We start from the raw sequence: 21,906 nt of genomic DNA, 5'->3' as shown, positions 1-21,906 counted from the left end.
ATGACCTAGTGCTCCTGGACGGTTCAGTGATAGGGTTGCAGCAACTCCTGTCCAAACTAAATGAATACGCAAATTAAATGGTCTCATAATTAATCCATCAAAATCTAAGATCCTCATTTTTAAACATCCAAAAAAAAGGGTGACTTCAAGGAACTGGGTCTTGGACAGTAAAGTAATTCGACGCGTGGATGAGATAATATACTTGGGATATGAAATCCTAGGCCACCCAACCTCAAACAAGGTGATACCTTCTATTCTTGGTAAGACCTCAAAAATGATTGCACAAATGAAAAACCTGAATAGAAGATTCTGCAAGTTTTCAATACTTCCACTCAAGAAGTTTTACATAGGCAAAGTAGTTCTGTTCCTCCTCTATGGCCTTGAGGCGAAGCCCTTGCTTTGGAACTCCGACTGGAGCAAAATTGAGGGTCTCCTGTGGAAGTCATCTATCCACCTTCCAATGTGCACTCCTCTTGCCAGTCTGAGATTCGAATTGGGACTGATCTCTTTAAGCTGCCGCGCGGAGTGGAAACTACTGCCCCTCTATCGTAACATAACATAATCACAGCCAGTATGTCCACTCTTTTTTTTCGACGTAAATCAACATCTAAAAAAAGCAAATTCAAAACAACTTCTTGGTTTAGGAAAAAAGATTGGTCATATTTTGTACAGGCTGGAACTAACAATAGAAACTTTCATGCAAAACCCTTTAAAAGTAAAAAAAGAAACTAGAAACGGCGGACTGGATTAAAACAATCGCTGGAGTCAGAAGCCTCAACCCCCCAAACCTCTTCCTGAAAGTGGATAGAAAACTTGGCACCATTCCACGTTATTTGGAAAAGTACCCTGATCAAAGAATGAGAAACAACTTTCTCAGACTCAGACTGACCATATCCCACATGGGTGAAATACTGGCCCAAAGAAACCAGGGAGAGAAGGCAATAAGTCTCTGTAAGGTGTGCGAGTCTCCGAATTTACAATCCCTCAAACACCTGCTGTTGGAGTGCGAAAGCACATGGGCCATTAGAGTGTCATCACTTGGGAGATTTGTAACCAGAGAGGAGAGTTTAGTTCAAGACGCATTCTGGGATAGACTGATCTCCGGCCAAGAAGTAATGCTCACTGCTGCGATAGTAAAAGTTCTGGAGAAACTTACTATACTAATGAACTATTAACAGACTGGTTATGTCAGTGAGCCTCCCGGTCAATCTGGATCAGTCTATTTAGTTAATCCCTGGTTTCTGAGCCTGTGTTTTGTTCTTCTTTTTAAAGAATGTTTTTTTGTATGAAATTTGAATCTTGATCAATTTATTTTTGTAAAGGTTTTCTTGTAAAACCAAAAACAAATTTAAAAAAAGGAAAAGAAAATGGTGATGGGGTGGCATTTACGCTGGTGCCCGCACATTCAGACATGATATCGCAGTAATAAACCCACCTTATTGACAGTGTTGTGTTGATAGGGCTTGGCACGAGTTGATTACCCTATGTTGTCTGCCCTGGGATCCTAGAAACGCAGCAATCTTGCTCCTCACCATTATTTAAGATGGGTAGTGTATGGGAGGATAGGTCCAAGAGACCCCCCTCCCCTGCTGCTCCCCCCTTGCAGAGTCCATGGCTCGTCAGGGGTCCCCCCTGCCACCAGGACCCAGGTGGCGGGTGAACCGCTGGCTGAAACATTGACCAAACGTGCTGTATTTAGCTAGGCCCTGGAAACCATTTTGTGAAACCAGAATGATATGAGCTCCCTGGCAGATCCGCTGAGAGCCCGTTCCCACAAACAGGCGGAAATGAGCTAGTGCTAGAAACAAACACTGTAACATTCACCTTCCGCAGTGTATCACTGTCCACAGTATGACCCGGCCAGCAGCGCCGGGGTGGAAAAGAACTATAAAATGGTCCCCTGACAGAAGTAGAGACCCTAAATACCAATATGCAAACTGCCTGTGATAAAACCCCTTTCTCCACAACCTTTTGATAAAATATGTAAACTCCATGAAGATGGCAGAATGTGTGTTCATGTGGCATTCTGGTTGAAATACCTATATCCCCGTAGCTATGCGCAAATGGTAGAAGTGTCTCGGGTTTTATGTTATATGTTTTTCCGAGAAGAATGTACTCTGAGGCCCTATCCCATAACTGAACTAATGCTGCTAGAGTGCAAAGGAAAACAAGTGCAACCACATTGGGAGCTCATGTAAATTGTGTAAGAAAACGCATAGAATGTATTTGAATGTTCAAGCTCGCCATGTGTCACTGCCATCAGTATCATTGGCCAGTTGTTCCTGTGTGCTCCACCAACCTTAATACTACCTCGCTTATCGTGCATGCATAGAGTGTAACAAAATGTCGTGGGTGTTAAATACTTAACATATAGTTAACAATAGCAACATTGGTATAGGTAACACATTTGAAATGGCCATGTAAAGGCACTAACAATGTAGACTTGTAAGCTTTGAGGAAAAAGCTCAAGGAGTATTGTACAGTATATGAATTATTATGTCTTTTTGTATAACCTGCAAACACACGATGAAAATACCATTGTGGGCATATGCAAGGCCACTTCCCCACCCTCCCCAGAGAAGCCTGCCAGATGAAAGGCAGAGGCCCGGGCTGCTCTGCCTCACCTCCCCCAATCCGGCTGGAGCTGCTTCAAGCATTCACGTTCCCCCGCAGATCACATGGCCACGGCCTGCCACCTGAATTATTTACAACCCAGCAGTAAACCCCGGCCATAAACGCAGGCCAAAGGTGCCCTGTCCTAGACTCCACGACCTAGGAGTCACCCAGGTTAATGGCCCCTGTAAAATTAGGACACCCAATATTATAGCAACACTGTTTGAACACATTCATAATGACTTCTAACGAGACATGAAAACTTGGACAGCTCACCCCTTGCCCTGAGACCCAACCTCGTGACCTATGATACCCGGCCAACAGAATGATGGTAACCATGTATTGATGTATCACCAAAGGACCCCACTCTAGGTGCATTCCTCCTGTGTTGCATTAACCTGTAGAATAACCTATTGTAGGATTTACAGGGAAAGATAATATTGCAGTATTGAATGAATGGGGTGTGTGTGGCCCTTAGGGCAGAAAGCCAAGGAAGACTTTCATCAATGACAGTGGCCACGCCTGGCACAACAGCATGGCCTGGATGGGCCCAGCTAACCTGCCCGGCCCACGTTGGCAACCAGTGATGTCCACCAACCACGGCGCACCACATCACAGCTGCACCTATAGTTATTCGTCGCCACCCAATCCCCATGAACATGTGCCCCCTATAGTGTGTAGGTTCTTATGACGCATTTTGTAAATATATACGCCTGTCTTTGCTAGTGTCAGAAAGAGCGCTCTCTGAGTTTGCAGAGTCCTTTGCATGCCCTATTTTTGACTTATATAAACTCCCATTAGGCTCACCCGCACTTTGTCTTAGTCTTATTCCCATCTTGAGAGAGTCCATTATTGTCTCTCATTGTGGGGAGGATAGTGCTATCTGGGGACGCTCGCCTTCAGTAGTGCCAGGATTCACTGTATCATGAAAACACATGAGTGCTAGTACTGATTATGCTATGTTGCCAGCATAGAATCTGCAACCAAACCCGTCGTCTACACCACTGGGTTGCCACCAGATGGGCTGCTGAGGTTAGCCCCTGGGGAACAGTTTGCTGCTCACTATGACTTTCTGCCGGTGGGGAGGTGCAGACATGCAGCTCCGCCTGCTTTAGCAATGTCCTAATGTATGATTCACTTTGCAAGAAGCGCCGGACGGCTAGCGCCCTGGATGATTGTCAGTAGGCGTCTCTCCGGCCTCTATGGGTTGTGCGCAGGCCGTGATCTATCGCAGCCATGTGTGTAGCCCTTTAACTCATGCAGGCACGCAAGGCATGATTCCCAGTGGTCGAAGTGTACGAAAAGAAGTAGTGGAACTATGTTCCCTGTTGGCCTGCCCCCGATCCCCACAAACCCCATCACCACACCCCCTCAGACACACAATCTAAACCTCCAAACAAACACACTTCTTTTTATGGGAATGTGTAGTGCACTGAAGTGCAAGCTTCAACTAATTCCTAAAATTTTATTTTAAAACTAAACCATTCCAGATCGGTTTCTTTTTAAAATAGAAGTATAGGAATGGTGAAACTTAAAAATAAAAAGTATAGGAGCACCGCTCCCGACAGCTCTCGCCCACTTACCACCTTCGTTGCAAGTGTTATGTCTCTACACACGGTGAGTGGAGCGTACTAGCAATGATGGCACAGGGTCAATAAAACACATAGGTCCTCATTACACGGATGGCGCTAAGGGATTACCGGCACCGGTAAGGGCACTGGTGCCGGTAATCCCTTAGCGCCATACTACGAGGTCCCTCAACGGGCCCCGTCCTTAAGGTGGGGCCAGACCACACGTTACGGAAGGGACCTGCTGAGGGACTTCAGGGCAAATAACGGTACCGCTAATAGTGGTACCGTTATTTGTTCTTTCCCCATTCCCATTTGAGCCCTATGGGGGCTCAAATGGGAATGGGGAAGGGCCTTGGTGAATGGGGAATTACCGGCCCGCCAACCTTGGAATGGGGTGGTAATTCCCCCATTTATCAAGGCAGAATTGGTAAAATACCGGCGGCAACCATGGCGCTAATAGCGCCATGGTTACCCCCGTCCGTGTAATGAGGCCAATAGACACGGAGTGGGGGTCTAACAACCTTCTCTTTAATTTACTTGAAACACATTGTGCTTTTTCCCCAGCCGGTGACTTCCTCCTTTCACGAGCCCCCAGGACATAGACATATCATAGAAGAGAGCTGGGTACAAGACAGAGTAAAAGGGCCTTACAATCACTCATTCAAGTCCATCTCTTCCTCATAGCTGTCCTTAATGTACGGCATCTCTTTGAACAAAATGGCTTCAAACCCTTCCGGTTGAAAGTGGAAAAAGAAGATTTTAGGACACACACTTGTTTTAATAGGCAAAATAATGAAGAGGAGGATCCTTGCCGCCGGTACAGGACAATGTTAAATTTCTTGATTTTTGGATCAAGGCCTGTTGAGATGTGAAATTACCCCATTTAATAAGGAATTTTAGGAAGAGAAAGTCTATGATTAGTACATTTTGCCAGTGAGTAATTCCAGCCTAGAGTGTACCCTTTCCAGATTTCAGAATACACTGTGGAGGGCCGGGACCCTAGGTGCAAAAGGATGTGACATGGTATTCGTTTATTTAAAAAAAACAACAACAAAAAAATGAAATCACACATGAAAAAATATGTGTGTTGACATCACTTGCGTGCAAACTTTACAATGCATAAACGTAAACGTGTGTGAAGCAGAGTCATAGGTTTATGCAAAAATACAGTAGTTGCTCTTAAGTAATTGTTGACAAGGCAACTCCCTGTAGCCCAGTATGGAGGAGCTGCAGGGAATGCCGAGGCCAGAAGAAATCCGAGTGTCCCCTCAACTGCAACAAGAAGCTGAGGGAATTAGCCCAAGCCAACCTGTGCTCCTCATTCCGCTCAATGCAGTTTAGGCTTTTTGTAAAACGAGATCCTTCATACGAATCACTTGACTGTTCAGGAGGAAGCCCTCCACGCCCTGTGCAAGCCTTATCTATTAGCCAAAACCCACTTTAACGGTGGCACCTGCAGGCTGTCTTTTTTTGTTTTTTTAGTATATAGTTATGACTTCACCTTGCAAACAGTTCAAATTCAGTCTTGGTGTTTCCCTCACCTCCCCAAGAAAAGACAGTTCTAGGTGAACTGTGACGTTCCCTTTATGTAGTGTAGCTCCGTGTTGCTGCTGGGTTGCCATGGTAAAATCTTTTGTTAAATTCATAATGAATCAGTATTGTTTTCTAGAAAACCTGTTATTCCATTTCAGGAACTAGTGTAGATGTTGTTTTATTACTGATTTGATTTTGATCTGATTTGTATATTTGTATCGCGCATACCTGGGGGGACACTAGGCAAAGAGATGGTTTTTTAGTTTTTTCTGAAAATGATCAAGGATTCAAGAAGTCGAAGGTTCAAAGGAAGCTCATTCCATATGCGAGGGCCAAGAACAGAAAACCTTTGCTCGCCCCAAGTTTTCATTCTGACCCTTGGAATGTGTAGGAGACACTGGTCTAAGGAGTGTAGTTGTCTCGGACAGACAGTATGGTAGATAGGATTGATTTTTGCACTCAGGTAGGCCAGTGCCAGCCCATGGATGCATTTAAACAATAGTAGGGTCGGACTGGGACAAGAAATAGGCCCAGTCACCCAAAAAAAGGTGGCCCACCCTTTGCCTCAAAAAAGTGGGCCACCCTTCGCCTCATGACCCTTGACCTCTGATGACATCACCAGAAGTGATGTCATTTGACCCCACCCCAAACTGACATCCCGGGAAGCGATGAAACACAACCTTTCACCCCTTGACAAAACCGGAAGTGGCATCAAATAGCATTGTACCTTAGTACACTAAATTACTGTGAATCCAAGCAGACGTCCAAGGCCAAATGATATGTTATTGTATAGCACTTACGCTTAAGCTCTTTTTTATAGAACGACTATGCAAACAATATCACCCAATCTGTGTTGGTAGTCATTTATCGACCTAAGGCTTTTTGAAGAAAAAAACAATTGAAAATAAAATATTGTTTTTTTCATTGTTTTTTCTTCCAAACCAGCCCAGGCATGGCCAGAAACCGGCCCCCACTCCCCAGGGATGATTTTGGCCCAGCCACGGGCCGAAAGGCCAAGGGGCCAATCCAACCCTGAACACTAGACAGAGCATCGTAAAGAGAATCCTCTGGGACAATGGCAACCACTGTATCTGCCTTCTAAATTAGGAGATTGCAGCTCTTCTACTAAATGAAAAGATCAGCCTAACAGCAGAATTCTGGGCTACTTGAAGTATCTTTATTTGGAATGTTTGCATCCCTATAAGGAGGGCATTACAGTAGTCCAGCCTGGCATCACTAGATTCCTGATGCTGCCTTTGCCCATTGTATGTCAATTCATGGTTTTAAACGTGTGTTTATCTTGTGGCTGATTCTCATTCTCACATTTAATGGCAACCCACATGATAGTCGGAGCTGTCCAGCAAAACAAAAGCGCTGATTGTGGGCCAACACTGTATTTTATTTTTAGGAGTAGGAGGTATACAGCCCTCTCGAAGGGAAAAAGGTTGTCTATTTAGTAATAAATAAGGCACTAATTACAGCATACAGTTTTAAATAAATATTGTTCTTCAGAAGTTTGAAATAATGGTCTGTTCATTTGCTTACATTGGTGAAAAAAATCATCTGAGAATGGACTGGTGCATCAGAAGTGGAGTGGCATATATATGACGTGTCCTTGATGTTTAATTTACATTGTGAAAAATGTCTACATTCGACAACCATTTGAAGCACTCCGACAGCCTCGCGAGGGAGTGGATACTTTCTAAACCACAACTACAATGCAAAGCTAAAACCCTCCAAAACCAGTAAAAGGGTTTCCTTAAAATTAAGACCTTAAAGAAAACCAAAGCACTTGGCAACATTCTTCATACTACATTCCAGAGTCTGGGAGCTTGCAGCATTACTACGGGTGATCTTTTGCGGTGGATCACAAGGTGCGTGGCTTGATTTGACATCACTCTTCAAAGAAAGGGCACTGTTATCTAGTCAGACAGCCCGTGGCATCCGGCAGCAGTCATCCTCGTCAGAAGACGTGGTTCTTCCTCGTCAAGCCCAGGAAAACACTGTCATCTGATTCCTTGAAAATATGAAAACTATGCGAGCAAGTTTTCAGAACAACGTGCGGTCTGTTTCATTCTGAAAGTATAGCTACCTTGTTCAAACATTTTATAAACAGCATGGATTGAATCATATCAGTGTCCTCAAAACCACGTGAAGTTTTAGCAGTGACTCATTTTCGTCTGAAAATAATACATCTCTTTTGGGGCATCATTTTACTGTCCCTAGGAAAAATAAAAATAAGACGAGTGCAAACCTATGCTCCAGGGGATTTTGCAAGCTTTCATTGGTGGCATTAAGGGCACGGAATGGATGTCCTGTTTTCACCTTTCGTTTCCTACGCCAAAATCAAAATCCGCTTGGTTTTACAACAGTGAGGAGCTCATTTTATATTTTGTTGTAAATTGCACACAGTTGCTTGACACTCAGGGGTGTTGTTAGGTCTGGAAAAGACCCGGGGCTACGCTAATGTTGGAACTGTTGGGACTGGGGGCTAGCTGGCCTTTTGGTTTTAGCTCTTAAGATTCTATTCGGGGCTACAACCAAAAGACCAGGGGCTACAGCCCCGTTAGCCCCCCCCCCCTAGCAACGCCTCTAGTGACACTTACGTTAATAGTTCCCCTGCATGCAATGTTAATCATGTACACTATGGGGCTGATTCATGGAATTATTTGAGCCGGAAAACGGGGATTTGTGCGTCATTCTGTCCGCAAATCCCTGTTTAACAAATGGGGATTTGCGGGCAGAATGGCGCACAAATCCCTGTTTTTCGGCGCAAATAATTCCATGAATCAGCCCCTATCTGTTGCAAAAAGTAGGTATAAAAAGCAGGCCAAATTGCCTTTACGTCTTCTCTTTGCACTCAGCGCAAACTGAGTAATTGCCGTCTGCCTGGTATACGTCGCAGACAGCACTAACAATGGTTTCCTAGGGAAACTGCCTGCTTTCTGCTTTGGAACCTGCCGGCTTTGTGCTCTTGTAAAATCCAGCATATGTCACTGGAATCGATTAGTCTGGTGACAACAGTAAAATACCGTACTGGTGTCAAACCAAGTGGTTTTTGAGGGTAGAGCGGAAAAGAGAGGAACACGAGTAACTCAAGTTCCATGGCCTGTCTTCCACTTATACAAATCACAAACATGATATGATAGGCGAAACACTTTCACGATTACCTCTAACACTTTTATTTTATGCTCTAGGGACTTGAAACATGAAACTTTTCATGGTTGTGTAAGGTTGAATCCACCATTTTTAGCATTGGAAAAAAGAATTCTGATCACATAGGAATCCATCCATGTGCACATTCTGGGAGGCATTTATACTTTTTTGATCTACGAAGTGAAAACATATGCTTAGTCCATTCATTTCTTTTAAAACCTTTGCACTTTGTAGATAAAGGGCCTGATCCATGGAATATTTGCCCAGTTCAAAGTGAATTGGTACTGCTGAAAAGGGACTTTGCACGGCAGACTCAAACCCTGATTCATAACCGTGCAAAGTGTATTTTTGCAGTGCAAAGTCCGGGCAAAGTCAGCGCATAGTCATTTTTGCAGTACGAAATGACTTTTCCCGAACTTTTCATGGCATAAATACACTTTGCACCATACCATGAACGAGGGTTTGTGCTGACAGTGCAAAGTCCCTTTTCAGCAGTGCAAATTCACTTTGCAAATATTCCATGAATCAGGGCCAAAATGTCAAAAATCACATATTCATATGGTCATCTTCCTCCAAAATATATATATTATAGGGTGGCAGTCTCTGACCCATGGTTACGTTGAGTCGGGGCTACATAGGAAATAAAAAAAATTCATTGCTAATAACGTTTTACTCATGTGATGGATTTGCACACAATTATGTACGTCTTGGCCAACCCAGATCGGAAAGTTTGGGAAAGATTCTTTAAAAAAATTAAAAAAAAGCTGTTATGAAAAAAACCAAAGGCTCTTTCAGCCTAATCCCAATTCATTTTCTCATGGACAAAAAAATACATTTTTGCTCGACCACACAGCCAAATCCGCTGGACAGAGTTGGATCAGGTTTGGAACAACTTGGGCATGAAGCATTCACTTGTGATCCTTTTCTGTACTCTTTGAAATCTTGAACCTTCCGGAAGCAACCTTTAAAAACGATCACATTTTTGACGACTATCTTCTATTGTTAACTAAATAACTAAAACTCAAAAAAACTAAAGAAATTCTATTGTGACAAAATGGACTATACATTTAAAAGGGTATACTCTTTCCAAAGACCAGCCTCCACAAGATCTTTCAAACCCAAACCCAAAACAAAACCATCAGCACATGCACCCACTACTACTCCACCACATCAAATCACTGAGTGATACGGATCACGATATAGTGCCATGAGCATCAACACCCATCTTAGAAACCAATGAAGGATGTTCTTTTTCAGACAAATACAAACAATACAAGAACACCAGGAATCCTCCAAACAAAATACCATTTACAAGCAACATTCCACCAGGACAAGGAGAGATGGGAGGGGCAAAACAAGCCCTGCCGAAGCTCATAACAAGTTCAGAAGGAATCAAAACAAGATCAAAAAATGCCACCAACAATAAGAGAACTTGATTATCAATCTCACTGATCTGACCTTATCAACTAACCTGACATCAGCCGTAAACAAAGGTCTCTCCTTCAGCCCTTCATCTGTCTTGGACCATTTCAATACAAATGTAGACCTTTTCAAGTTCTGCAGAAGACTTAAACTAAAGAAATACTTTGCAACCAACCCATATACAAAAAAGATCACAGAAAAATATGACCCTTCAGAACTATCAGTTGAACATCTTGCACACACAGCTATTCTAATGAACATTACAGAAGAAAATGACGCACATTCAGTGCTCTCTGAAAATATGGATATTACGACGGACATGTCAGAAGATACCAAATTAAAACCAAAGTCTAAATTCATCGCCCATCTACTATCGGACAATGCGATTGATAAAATGTATCGCACAAGATCTTCGGTACATTTATTTAACAACTCACAACAAAATTAGCCAGAACCGGACGAGACAAGAAAAAATGGAACTAGCACAATTAAGACAAACAGCAAGATCACAGTAAAGAAAGCTGATAAGGGAGGAAACATTGTCCTGATGAGAAAACCAGATTACCTTGAATCAGCAAATGCACACCTTCAACAATCAGAATGCTATGAAAAAGCTGCCTACAAACTCACTCAAATCACCAGTCAAAGATTGGAGACTAATGATAGATCACTGGCTGAACCAAGGCCTCCTATCGGAAGACGAATATGACTATCTCTATAATCCATATCCAATACTAGGTACTATCTACTTCATACATAAAATTCATAAACATTTTGACAAGTTTCCTTCATGCAGACCCATCATTAACAGCATTGGCTCACTTATGGAACCCATATCACAATTCATCGATACCCATCTTCAACCGCTCGTCACTGGCCTGGCTTCCTACATCAAAGACACTACTCATGTCATACCACAGCTTGAAGCAGTTACCTGGGATGATGAATTCAGACTACTGACACTAGATGTCACATCATTATACACTAGCATCGTACACAATAAAGGACTGGAGACCACACATATCTGCAACCTAATGACATGCTATTGGAAATGCTTCAATGTACACTCCACAACAATATCTTCACTTTCAAGGAGCAGATTTACAAACAAAACCAAGGCACAGCAATGGCCACAAAATATGCCCCACCTATGCAAACTGATATGTAGGACATCTGGAACCTGAATATGCTTGCAGACCCTAAGAGAATTAGTGTAAGAACATATTTAAAGTATAAGTCTACAAATATAGTACTTTTGATTGTTTTGTTCCTAACTATTACTGTCTAAGATATATCACCAAAGGAAAAAACAGTGAGTTAGACATGTGATGTTATCAGTGATGTCATCAATGACATTTGTGATGTCATCTTTGATGTCCTGGGTGTTAGTCTTAGCAGCGCACGTTGGTGGCGTGAGTTATGGTTGCTTAGCTTACAGGGGTTTTCGGTTTTACTTGGAACCATAACGTCCCTTTAACAACGTTTTTGTTTGCTGAATTTCATAGGTTCTTAGTAGCACAACTTAACCATAACGTCCCTTTAACAAACTTTTTTTTACTGATTTGCATAGGTTTTTATTAGCGCAACTTAACCATAATGTCTACAAACATCTGACTTCATTGCACACCTTCCAGAGAATGCCACATGACCATATGCTGGTGCACAGAACCCATACGCACTTCACAATAACATCTGTGCTTCATGGACAGTTTCGAACTGCATTTTCTACTGATGTAGGAACTTGCAACTTCAACATTTCCCTTGCACAGCTCCAACACGTTTTTGTACTCATCCATTAACAATTTAATACACAGTACATACTTTTGGCAAAACAGCTATTTACGTTAAAATGACATCAGCTAACGCCATCCCTCCTCTCCAAGAGACACCACCACTGCTGTAATCAAGGAGCATGAGAAACACTGCCCCCTAGGGTGGCCAACTATTAGATAGTCTGTCGCGGGGCACTTGGCCACAAGGCGGTGATGATGTCACGTCATTCACGTTTGGCCCCCCTATCTTAATTTAAATACAAATGGTTTGTCCTGGGGAAGTGATGGTCACGTTTTTTAACTGCAAACTTGACCATCATGACCCCAGCAACAAAGCATTAGCATTTGAATTAAGGCAGATATCCAATCGTTACAGCTCGACCTGTAGGCTCAAAAGGAGCCAGGGCTGCAGAGGTTGCCCTGCGCAAGTCGGGACACCCTACGTCCCGCACAGCCACTCTGCAGACCGTGGGACGGAGTCCCTAATTGCGGGACAATCCTGCGAAATCCGTGACACTTGGCCACCCTACTGCCCCCTACCTTAGAAATAACACACGCGCAACATTTCCCCCTTTTCCATCTGCCCCTCCATGTTAGTGTTTGGTGCCTCTTCCCTCATTTCCGTCCCCACCTTTCGTTCTTACCTCTCCTGGCAAAAAAAATCCATCCAAAAACAAAATAAATGTTCCTTTAGGAACCACCTTTCACAGTTAAAAAGTAGAACTAAAAAAAAAACGCATATACTCCATCTACTTTGTATTTCTCAGTAAAATACATAGACGCAATAAGATTTTCCAACATTTCCATTTGCATTTTGTGTTATAGTAATGTGAATATTGTAGCGTTCATGCCCCGTTCCAGGGACTGAAACAGTGGATAACAGCCCAGTAGCCCAAGTTATCAGCCCAAGTGAAGCGAGGGTGGATAATGAGGTCTCTGGACCATTACTCCCCCATTTCAGCCCCTAAAATGGGGGATGGACGCCATTAGCAGCCTAGGTTTCCAAAGCGGTAACCCGTGCTACTAAAAAATAGGATTTTTCGTCCTATACCGGGACGCGGCATCCCCGTTTAGGAATAAAATCCTTTTCCAAGATGGCCACCATGGAATAGGAAAGCGCCAGTTCCATACAGGGCCCTCTTCCCTTTCCATGGCAGCCTCTAAAAGGGAAAACAATATCCTCTAACCATATTAACATGAGCACATTTTTCTTCCCTTTCAAATCTATCCTAATTGCGAATAACTTTACCACAAAGCCAGTCCCAGGTGGACATGACCACTTTAATCCTATGTTGTGTCCCTTCTGGTCATGCCAGTAACCACATTGTCCGGATCATGACCATATACCATGACCCCGACACTCGGGCCACTGCCCATGACTACAGCCTACCCCTCAGGCACTAAAAAAAACATGCTTCTCAGTCCTTGCCAATGAGCCTTACGCAAATTATTTTTTTAAAACTGTCAAAATAAAACAGAAATCATTTGTCATATAAGCTGTGTACAAAATTCCAACAACTTTGTAAACTCATTTGAAATTATGTCTGAAATATTCCAACCATCATCATCAACCCTCACCTCCCCAAACATTATTGCATAAGTTTCACAAGTGTAATGCTCACAAAATATTATTGTCCCGAGGGTTTGACCATGTATTTTTGTACATACGTACATTTATCGCGAACATTTCCACATCAGTTTACCTCATTTCTCCTCTTTGAGAAACGTACAAAATCTGGCAACAGGGCGCGTCTATCTTGTGCTATTGTTAAGCATTGCTGCATCGGCCTAAGGTAAACTGGCCGGACGTCACTAAATGATATGCCCTGCCCCTGACCCTCACATAACCATCCCTAGTGATAATGAACACCTTTCTCTTTGACATTCCACTTCAGCGTAGCCAAATGTGCCCATAATCACCTAGGTGACGTGACACAGAACTCAAAAATCAACACACATCGACTAACAACATACCACGTCACAATTCAAATTATTAAACCGGTCTTTAAAAGAAAACAATAACAGTATACAATTTGTAAAGTACTTTTATTTAACAATAAACTCTCTGAGAACATCCGACTGTTCCCATATTCAATCAAATTGCAAATTTGTTTCTTTGCTCATGATCGAAAAAATGTTAATTGTGAGGCACACGTTCTTCTTTTTCCATACACAAAGTGTTCATTTTTGATGAAGGAACCGCTTGGGTCCCACAGTGAATTCCAGGGCGTCTGCATCAATTTACGCCTAGACCACCATAAAAGATGTTATGTTACTCCTAATCACTAGTGTAGCGTATGAACACATGGGCCTTGGTCGATCGTCCCATAAAACAGTCACAGTGATCCAGCCGTTGACGACTACGTGCACCTGGCGAATGAAGAAACCATCAGTTGGCATCTGGAATCCAGGGCAATCACAGTAAGGCAGCATGTAGCTATTTGGAAAACATAACAGAAAATATGTATCAATACCCCACTTTTATAACAATATATGTAATATTTTCTTAATTCGGCGTAGAGTTTAAACTAACGATTAGTACACACATCAAACAATCTCAAAAAAGATAAAAAGAACCTAGAAACTGATACACAATTCCATATGGTCATACATGACAGTTTAAAGACATATTAGCGTTGAACCTGGGTGAATCTAGTTATAGTCGACATACACCTACATTCTGCACTCCCCATAACCACATAAAAAAGACAACCACACAGAAAAATAGTACTTGAGTTATATTGCCGAAATTAATCTATAATAATAGGTTAAAGCTTGTCCGTTATACAGTCGTCAAAAGCAAACACATAATATTCACCATCTCCATTCTCTTCGCGTAAAGCAGTCCGTAATGCTCAATCCACTTGCATCAAAGAAGCTTCATGAACTGAATTTACATGTTCCGTACACACTTTTGGAATGCATAACCTTATCAAATGTTCATTATTACAAACCTCCTCTCACTGACTCTTCACGAAAAAATCCCTTTCTCTCAACGTCAAAAAACAATTGACCCTTCTACTTTCTGTCCCATGCGTGGGCTGCCTTAGCTCGCAACCAAAAAATCAAAGCTTGTGACCTTTATTCATAATCTTAATACATTCTCACTTTGCAAACAACACGGCTCATGGCACCCATGAGAATTCGTATTGTCATACACGTGCACAGCCGCTGTTTCCATCAAACACTGCAGGAGCCTGCCTCAGATGCCAAACTCTATTGTAACACAGACACATTACTCCTTCACCGGTATTTTATGCACAATATATTGAGGAATACCTCCAAATAGGGTGTCCAACTTTGTCACATCCCTTTGCGGGACAAAAGGTGGTGATGACGTCACAGCGTCATTCACCTGGCAGAGTAAATGCATTGCACCCAAAGCTACTGACATGACCGGCCTGCAAGCCTGTCACGTCAGTAGCTGCGGTTGCAATGCAATGCAATAGGTCTCTTATTTACAGAATAGCTGCCACTTGCCAGCCACTGTTATTACCATTCGCGGGAAATGTATGTATATGAACCCCCTCCCCGCTCGGCCCCAACCCCCAGCATGACTAATTGTGACTCCTAACTTACCCTGTTAGATCACAAATTGTGCTCGGACAACCCGCGTCCTGCAGAGCCACTCGACAAACTGCGGAACACAGGCGCCAAGTACGGGACAATCCCGCAAATTACAGGACAGTTGCCCACCCTACCTCCAAATATACTGTATGACTTTCGTGACAAAAAAACACCACTTTTTTGCTTCTTTGCTGCCACATCCCGCCCCCATCCTCATCAACCCTCACCTCCCCAGACAGTATTTAATAAGTTTAACAAGTGCAATGTTGTGTTTTTTTTAATGTTTTTGCAGTGATGTCCGCGGACACCAAAACACGGATCAAATATGGCAGTGGCATCGGAACAATCTGACGCACTTCATGCTCTACACAGTCCAATGAGCAAATGCGTCACATGTCCGCACACATGACGCGCCAGATTACTCAATTGGTATCCTGCCCGCAGAGCGAACAGGGAAGTGTGTCAGCGGAGCGGACATAGATATCACTAATTTTTTTAGACTTACTTTTTGATCCTTTAAAAAAAAAACTACTGGACGAATTTTCACCAAATTTACAAAAGCACACTTTCGGGACTAAACTGCTGCTCCTGCCGCAAATTTGGTGAAAATCCGTCCAGCGGTTTGATCTGTAGCCATGCGCAAAGTTTTGCCCCATTCAGTCTATGGGGAAAAAAGAAGTGTTGGGACCCCCCCTATAACTTTGCCCCCCCTGGACCAAACCTCACCAAACTTTGCAAAAAAATTCAGAGTGGGCCATATACTTTTTTTTTTAAAAAAGTGAGGATTCGTCCAGGGGGAGCGGAGTTATAAGACGCCCAAAAAGTGCTCTTCCTATGGAAACAGCAGCTTAACCATAACTACACAGCCACTACCGTGGCCGTGTAATATATAACCATTCATAAACATTATATACAAACACATATATATAACCATATATAACCATTTATGAACATTATATACAAACAAATCAATAAAAGAAACAGTCACATCACTAAGATAAAAAGGATCTCTATACAGCTTACTAAGGTCATTTGCATTGTGTAGTACTAGAGTGTCTTTCCAAATATAGTAAGCTGCGGAAACAATCACCAGTGAGCTAGCGCTAAAATGGTATTCCAAAATATGGGGTATTGTATATCAAATGCACTATGCACTTTATATTGCGGACCTAATGTTTACATTCTACATGTGCTGAAATATTGGAATTATGTCAGTCTATATTATCCCAGAAAGATAACTGATAATACTGGGACAAACAGCATCTTTTCAAAATCATTCCAATATGGCGGACGGGCTGTACAGGCATTGTGTATTGCACATATGGTCGTAGTCCTTTGTTGGTTTTAACTGCTACTTAGTGGGAAAAGATTCAAAAGCTGTGTCTAATCGAGTAGAATTCATGTGATCAAGCTACAAGCCGTAGCTAAATGTGTCATCGCCAGGGTTTTCCTTTTGTTGCTGGCCGAGGGCTGGAGGTTTCCACATGGAATTTTAATTTTTGTAACTAATAAAGAAGAAATTTGAATCGCAAGATGTTGAAGCCAGTTTTGTGAGAACATGAACACTTACTCGAATTTTGGCACACTACTCCAGGAGAGCGACTCAGGACTGCACCGTGTACACGGTGCGGAGAACATGGATTTTAACATGTTGAAGTGTCTCAACACGGAGCATGCACCCACTGCACGACAATCTTCAGTGACATTCAAAGCGCGCGGCTCGACATATCCAGACTTTTACGTCCCGCTGCTGCTTGTAATGGAGCCCCTTACACGGATGTCAGGATGCCCGTAACGGTCGGATACAGAAGCACGTAACCAGCAGGTACCCGGTTACCGTGTCGTCGGAGGAGGATACGGTGTGGCGGATGCTGACTGGGTGAGTGCACATGTCCCTTACACTGCTCGGAGAGAGATCTTTTCTGCCTGACAACACGGAGAGACTATCCATATATTTGTCACGCAGTTCCCTACTTTTGAACTTTCATATTTAAAAGTGAAAACATTTCGTTTTAAGCACTGGGTGGAGCCAGTGCGAGTTACAACTTAAGATAACGTTCTCACGAATTACTTGGCTCATTAACCACCCCGCAACATGGCACACGCCATAGCAACAAAGAAAGCCTCTAGAAGGGAACTAGCTTCTAACTTATTCAGTGAAACATTGAAAACCACCATAAGCACAATCAAGAGTAAGACTTTAATCCCAGTTGAATCAGATGAAATCACACTCCTCAGAGAACACGATAAACTGTTGAAGAAGGAAATCAGTAAATGGTGGGAGGAGCATTCACTCCAGAACTATTTAGATGTGAAGAGAATACCGAGAGGTTTGAGGATACTGATTACACCATCCTTTGAGAAGCAGGACCCTGAAATGTTGGAAGAGTGGGGTGCTGCCACCAATTCGTGTTCAAGAAACCTATTGGGAATATTGGTGAAATATGCAGGGAATGACAGGAAGACAATTCTAACAACAATTTCAGAAATAGAGAAGAAATTAGATAAAATTAAACTGGGCGAAGACAGTGTGAAATTGAAAATGAACATTGAAAAAAATCTCATTTCCTTTGAGGAAGAGATCCAACAGAGAAAACAACAAAAATTCCTAAGGGATAAAGAGGATTATGAGAATGGTCATGTATACACATTTGCCAGACGATCTGACCAAATGAGGGCACAGACTAAGGCACAGAAGACGCCCAAAGGCAATAATAGAGCCGGAACCTCCAATGAAGATTCCACAGCCTCAGAATCCGACGTCATCGAAAGTGAAAATGAAGAACCTCCAGTTAGATTACATTTTTTAGAAGAGATGTGCTTGCTCTGTCAGGATGGAAGGACGAACAAGCAGACTGGAGGAGGCAAAACACGGGGATCAGCACGAGGAGGAAGACAAAAAAGAGGAGGGGGCAGTGGGGCAAACAAACCAACAAAGAGTATCTGAGGGAGATTACTGCGCTCTGGGAATTAAAAGACACGGCCTTAGAGACAAGTCTTCAGATGTCAATCGTCAACCTGTCCAAACATGTTCTAACAGAACCACAATGCTCAGTATTAAGTTTGGGTCTCAATTACTTCCTTGCATCTGAATATGATTATCCCCAAACTAGGATTGACTTTGACCAATATATACGAAAAATCAGACTACGGAAATTCTTTGCGAATAATCCCATCATAGAGAAGAAAATAAATTGCCCAAGACGGGCGGACTGGATTATCCAAATCCGATTTGGATACTCTATCGACTCTCATGTTTCTCCAGGAAGGTGGTGATCCAGCTTCTGAATCCATCGAATTAGATCTGAGTGATCAGAAAATCAATACGATTGGTACAAAACCAGTAAATTGAAAGCCAAATCAAAGTTTGTACCACCAGTTACAACGGAGGCACCATAGAGACATTCCAAAATCTGGTGATTGAAGACCTGAAAAAAATGAGACATAAGGAGGCCAAAAATCATAAACCGAATATAGGGTACGAATACAGCAAAGCCCTGAAAGAATTGAATCTCTTGCCCAATTGCATTATTAAGGCGTCAGACAAGGGTCGTAATATCGTACTCATGACCAGAGACCAATATATGCATGAGGCCAACAGGCAACTTAATGACAAAACTTGCTATGAACAGCTAAGTGAAAGTCCCATGAAGGATTTGGAAATCAAGGTACAGAACTTCCTTGGCAAGTGGTCTGAAGAAGGAATGCTGGAACACAATGATATTAAATTTCTCTATAAACCCCACTCCACAATACTGTAAGAAGATTCAATTCAACACTACAGCTAAGTCAATGCCTAGTCTGGGATATTGAATGGAAACCCTTATTGATATATCTTTATGTCCAGTTCATGAGTTCTGGATGACTACCCCTATATAACACCCCTCTATTAGAATCCCCCTGACCCCACTGAGCCAAGAAGTAGTTCTGTTTTGCAAGTTTAAAAGGTTTATTTGAGAAATATAACTGTATATCTATCACACTCTTATAATAAATTAATATTTAATATCACACTTAAGAATATGAGCAGTAATCACCAATGAATAATGTTCTACTAGTAAACTGATTTGGTTACGCAGGAGTAGTATCGAGGATGAAGTAGCACACTTGTGAATAGGAACAGAAGAATGAAGGGGTAGAGAATGCTTTATACGGTTCAAGGAAATTGCAAGGTGGAATAAATGCAGTACAGAAATAACTTGATATGACTTCAACAAAACAAGCAATCACTTTTCTTTGACAATTCACCCCCCCTTTATGCAATGTAAGGAGATTAAGAGGAGAGCACACAGTTCTTAGAAATGCAATCAAATATAATTCAGTTCAATTCCCCCCCCCCAGCAACTTAGAGAAATCAGGTATGAGTTTTAAAACACCGGCCCAAGTGCTTTGAATGTGGTGGCAAGGAAGTGAAAAATATGCTGAAAATGGTTTTAATTCCCTTTAGGAAGTTCAGGGTGAGTGAGAGATACTTGGGATGAGTTCAGGCTCACTTTAGCAATGATTCAGAGATGGTGATTAAGAGGCCAACAAATTTTTAGCAAGGAAAGAAATGACTGCTGATGGTTACACGTGGCTGGATTTTTAACCAAATCGCAAATCACGGTAAAATTTGCGAGTGCGTGAATCGTGATTGCGGAAAAAGTATAAGGAGTAAGAAAGTTAAACCAAGTTCGTAGCCCAAACGGTTCCAGAGATATGAACGATTTTGTAAAGGTCGTTTTTCGGATTTAAAGTAACTCAAATTGACAAGTGACAGCTATGCAGCTGCAGAATTGACAAGTGACAGTGGTGCAGCTTTACAAAATGACAAGAAGTGACAACTTCTAGGAGGCAGTTCTGGTTAGATTAAAATAGTTTGGATTAGATTATTTTAAACTAAGAGCTTATTTCTTTCACAATCTGACCTAAGTACTCACAATATATTTTGGAAGGACTGGACCTCGTCACGGATCTGATCAATCAGGCTAGCGGCACTTCACAGCGATCTGGTCTCTGCGTCTGTGATTCTGCACGGTCTGGTCTGGCACTGGTCTGGTCTGTCCGGATACAGCGGTCTCTGCACGGCTCCTGGATCTCTGCACTGGTCCTGGCAAAAGTTATTGGCAAGGGATTCAAGCAGCTCGCCCGGCTGTGAGTAGCTTGCAATGATTTGAGGCCTGCTGCAGAGAACTCAGCTTGTGGTTTTAGGCCTCTGATTTAGGTTCTAACGTATAAGTTCTAGGTTCTGGAGTATGTAGCTGGAGTCAGTCTGGTACTGGTATCTTCTGGATGTTGTGTGGTCCGGTAAAACGCTCCGCAGCAACTGGATTTGACTGTCCTCTCTAGCTTCCAGTGGCTCTTTTTATGTCTTTTGAAAGTGGGTGTGTGCGCAGCATCACTAAGCCAGCCCCTCTCTCAACTGATTATTGGTCGAGCTTTTCTCTCTTCCTTGATAGGGGAAAAGAAATGTGAGTCATGGTGATGCTGTTTTATGGCCTGCAGAAAGGACACTCCCCTGTCAAATTACACACAAATCTATATTTGACCCAAATACATATTGCACAGATACACAGTTGTTTAAAATTACATGCACCCATCACATATCACATGAGGTATACTCTGTTCAAACTCTGCTCTTCCTGGGGGCTTGCATTCAGAAATGGCAACATTTTGCGCTTTTTAGTAGCTTTCCCCATATCAGATTTTTCTCCATATTTATACAATTGTGTGCAAGGCATGTGGGCATTTAGATAAGGAAGTGTCAGAATTTTAACCTGCATACATTTAGAGTAACAACCTCTTTTCCGCTCGTAAACCCCCAGATCATACCACCGGGTCCTAAAACCTCTTAAAATGTGGGCAGAAAAATCACAAGAATTATGGTATCATTTAGATAATTTTGACAAGTCCGCACCATGAGTTATACATCTTTCTTAAAATCATATTCTGGCCAACAGGGGTGTATCTTCCCAGGTCACATGGTTAAGAAACCAGTTTGCCCACTTTCTTTAAGCTCAGCCTGTTCTCAGATGGGGCTGCCCCTCCCCGTTTCTGCCAAGAGGAAGCCACTTTTACGACGCCCCCAATATAACATCTGCCTGGGCCCTTTGTTTAGTTTCTTGCAGTCCCCTGGTAATTCAATCAGAGAGTGTGTGACCTCCTTTTGGCAGGGGCAACAGAATGCAGCCAGGCCTGGGAATGCATTTGTTGGCCAATCCCCCACTCCTGGCGGGGGTAGCTGTCTGGCAGAATTCCAGTTTCCTTAAGCCAGGTTTCAGCTAAAATGTCAC

This window comes from Ambystoma mexicanum, chromosome 7p (genome assembly GCF_040938575.1).
Source record: "Ambystoma mexicanum isolate Mex_15411 chromosome 7p, UKY_AmexF1_1, whole genome shotgun sequence".
Taxonomy (NCBI): domain Eukaryota; kingdom Metazoa; phylum Chordata; class Amphibia; order Caudata; family Ambystomatidae; genus Ambystoma; species Ambystoma mexicanum.
This window is presented reverse-complemented; position numbering follows the sequence as displayed.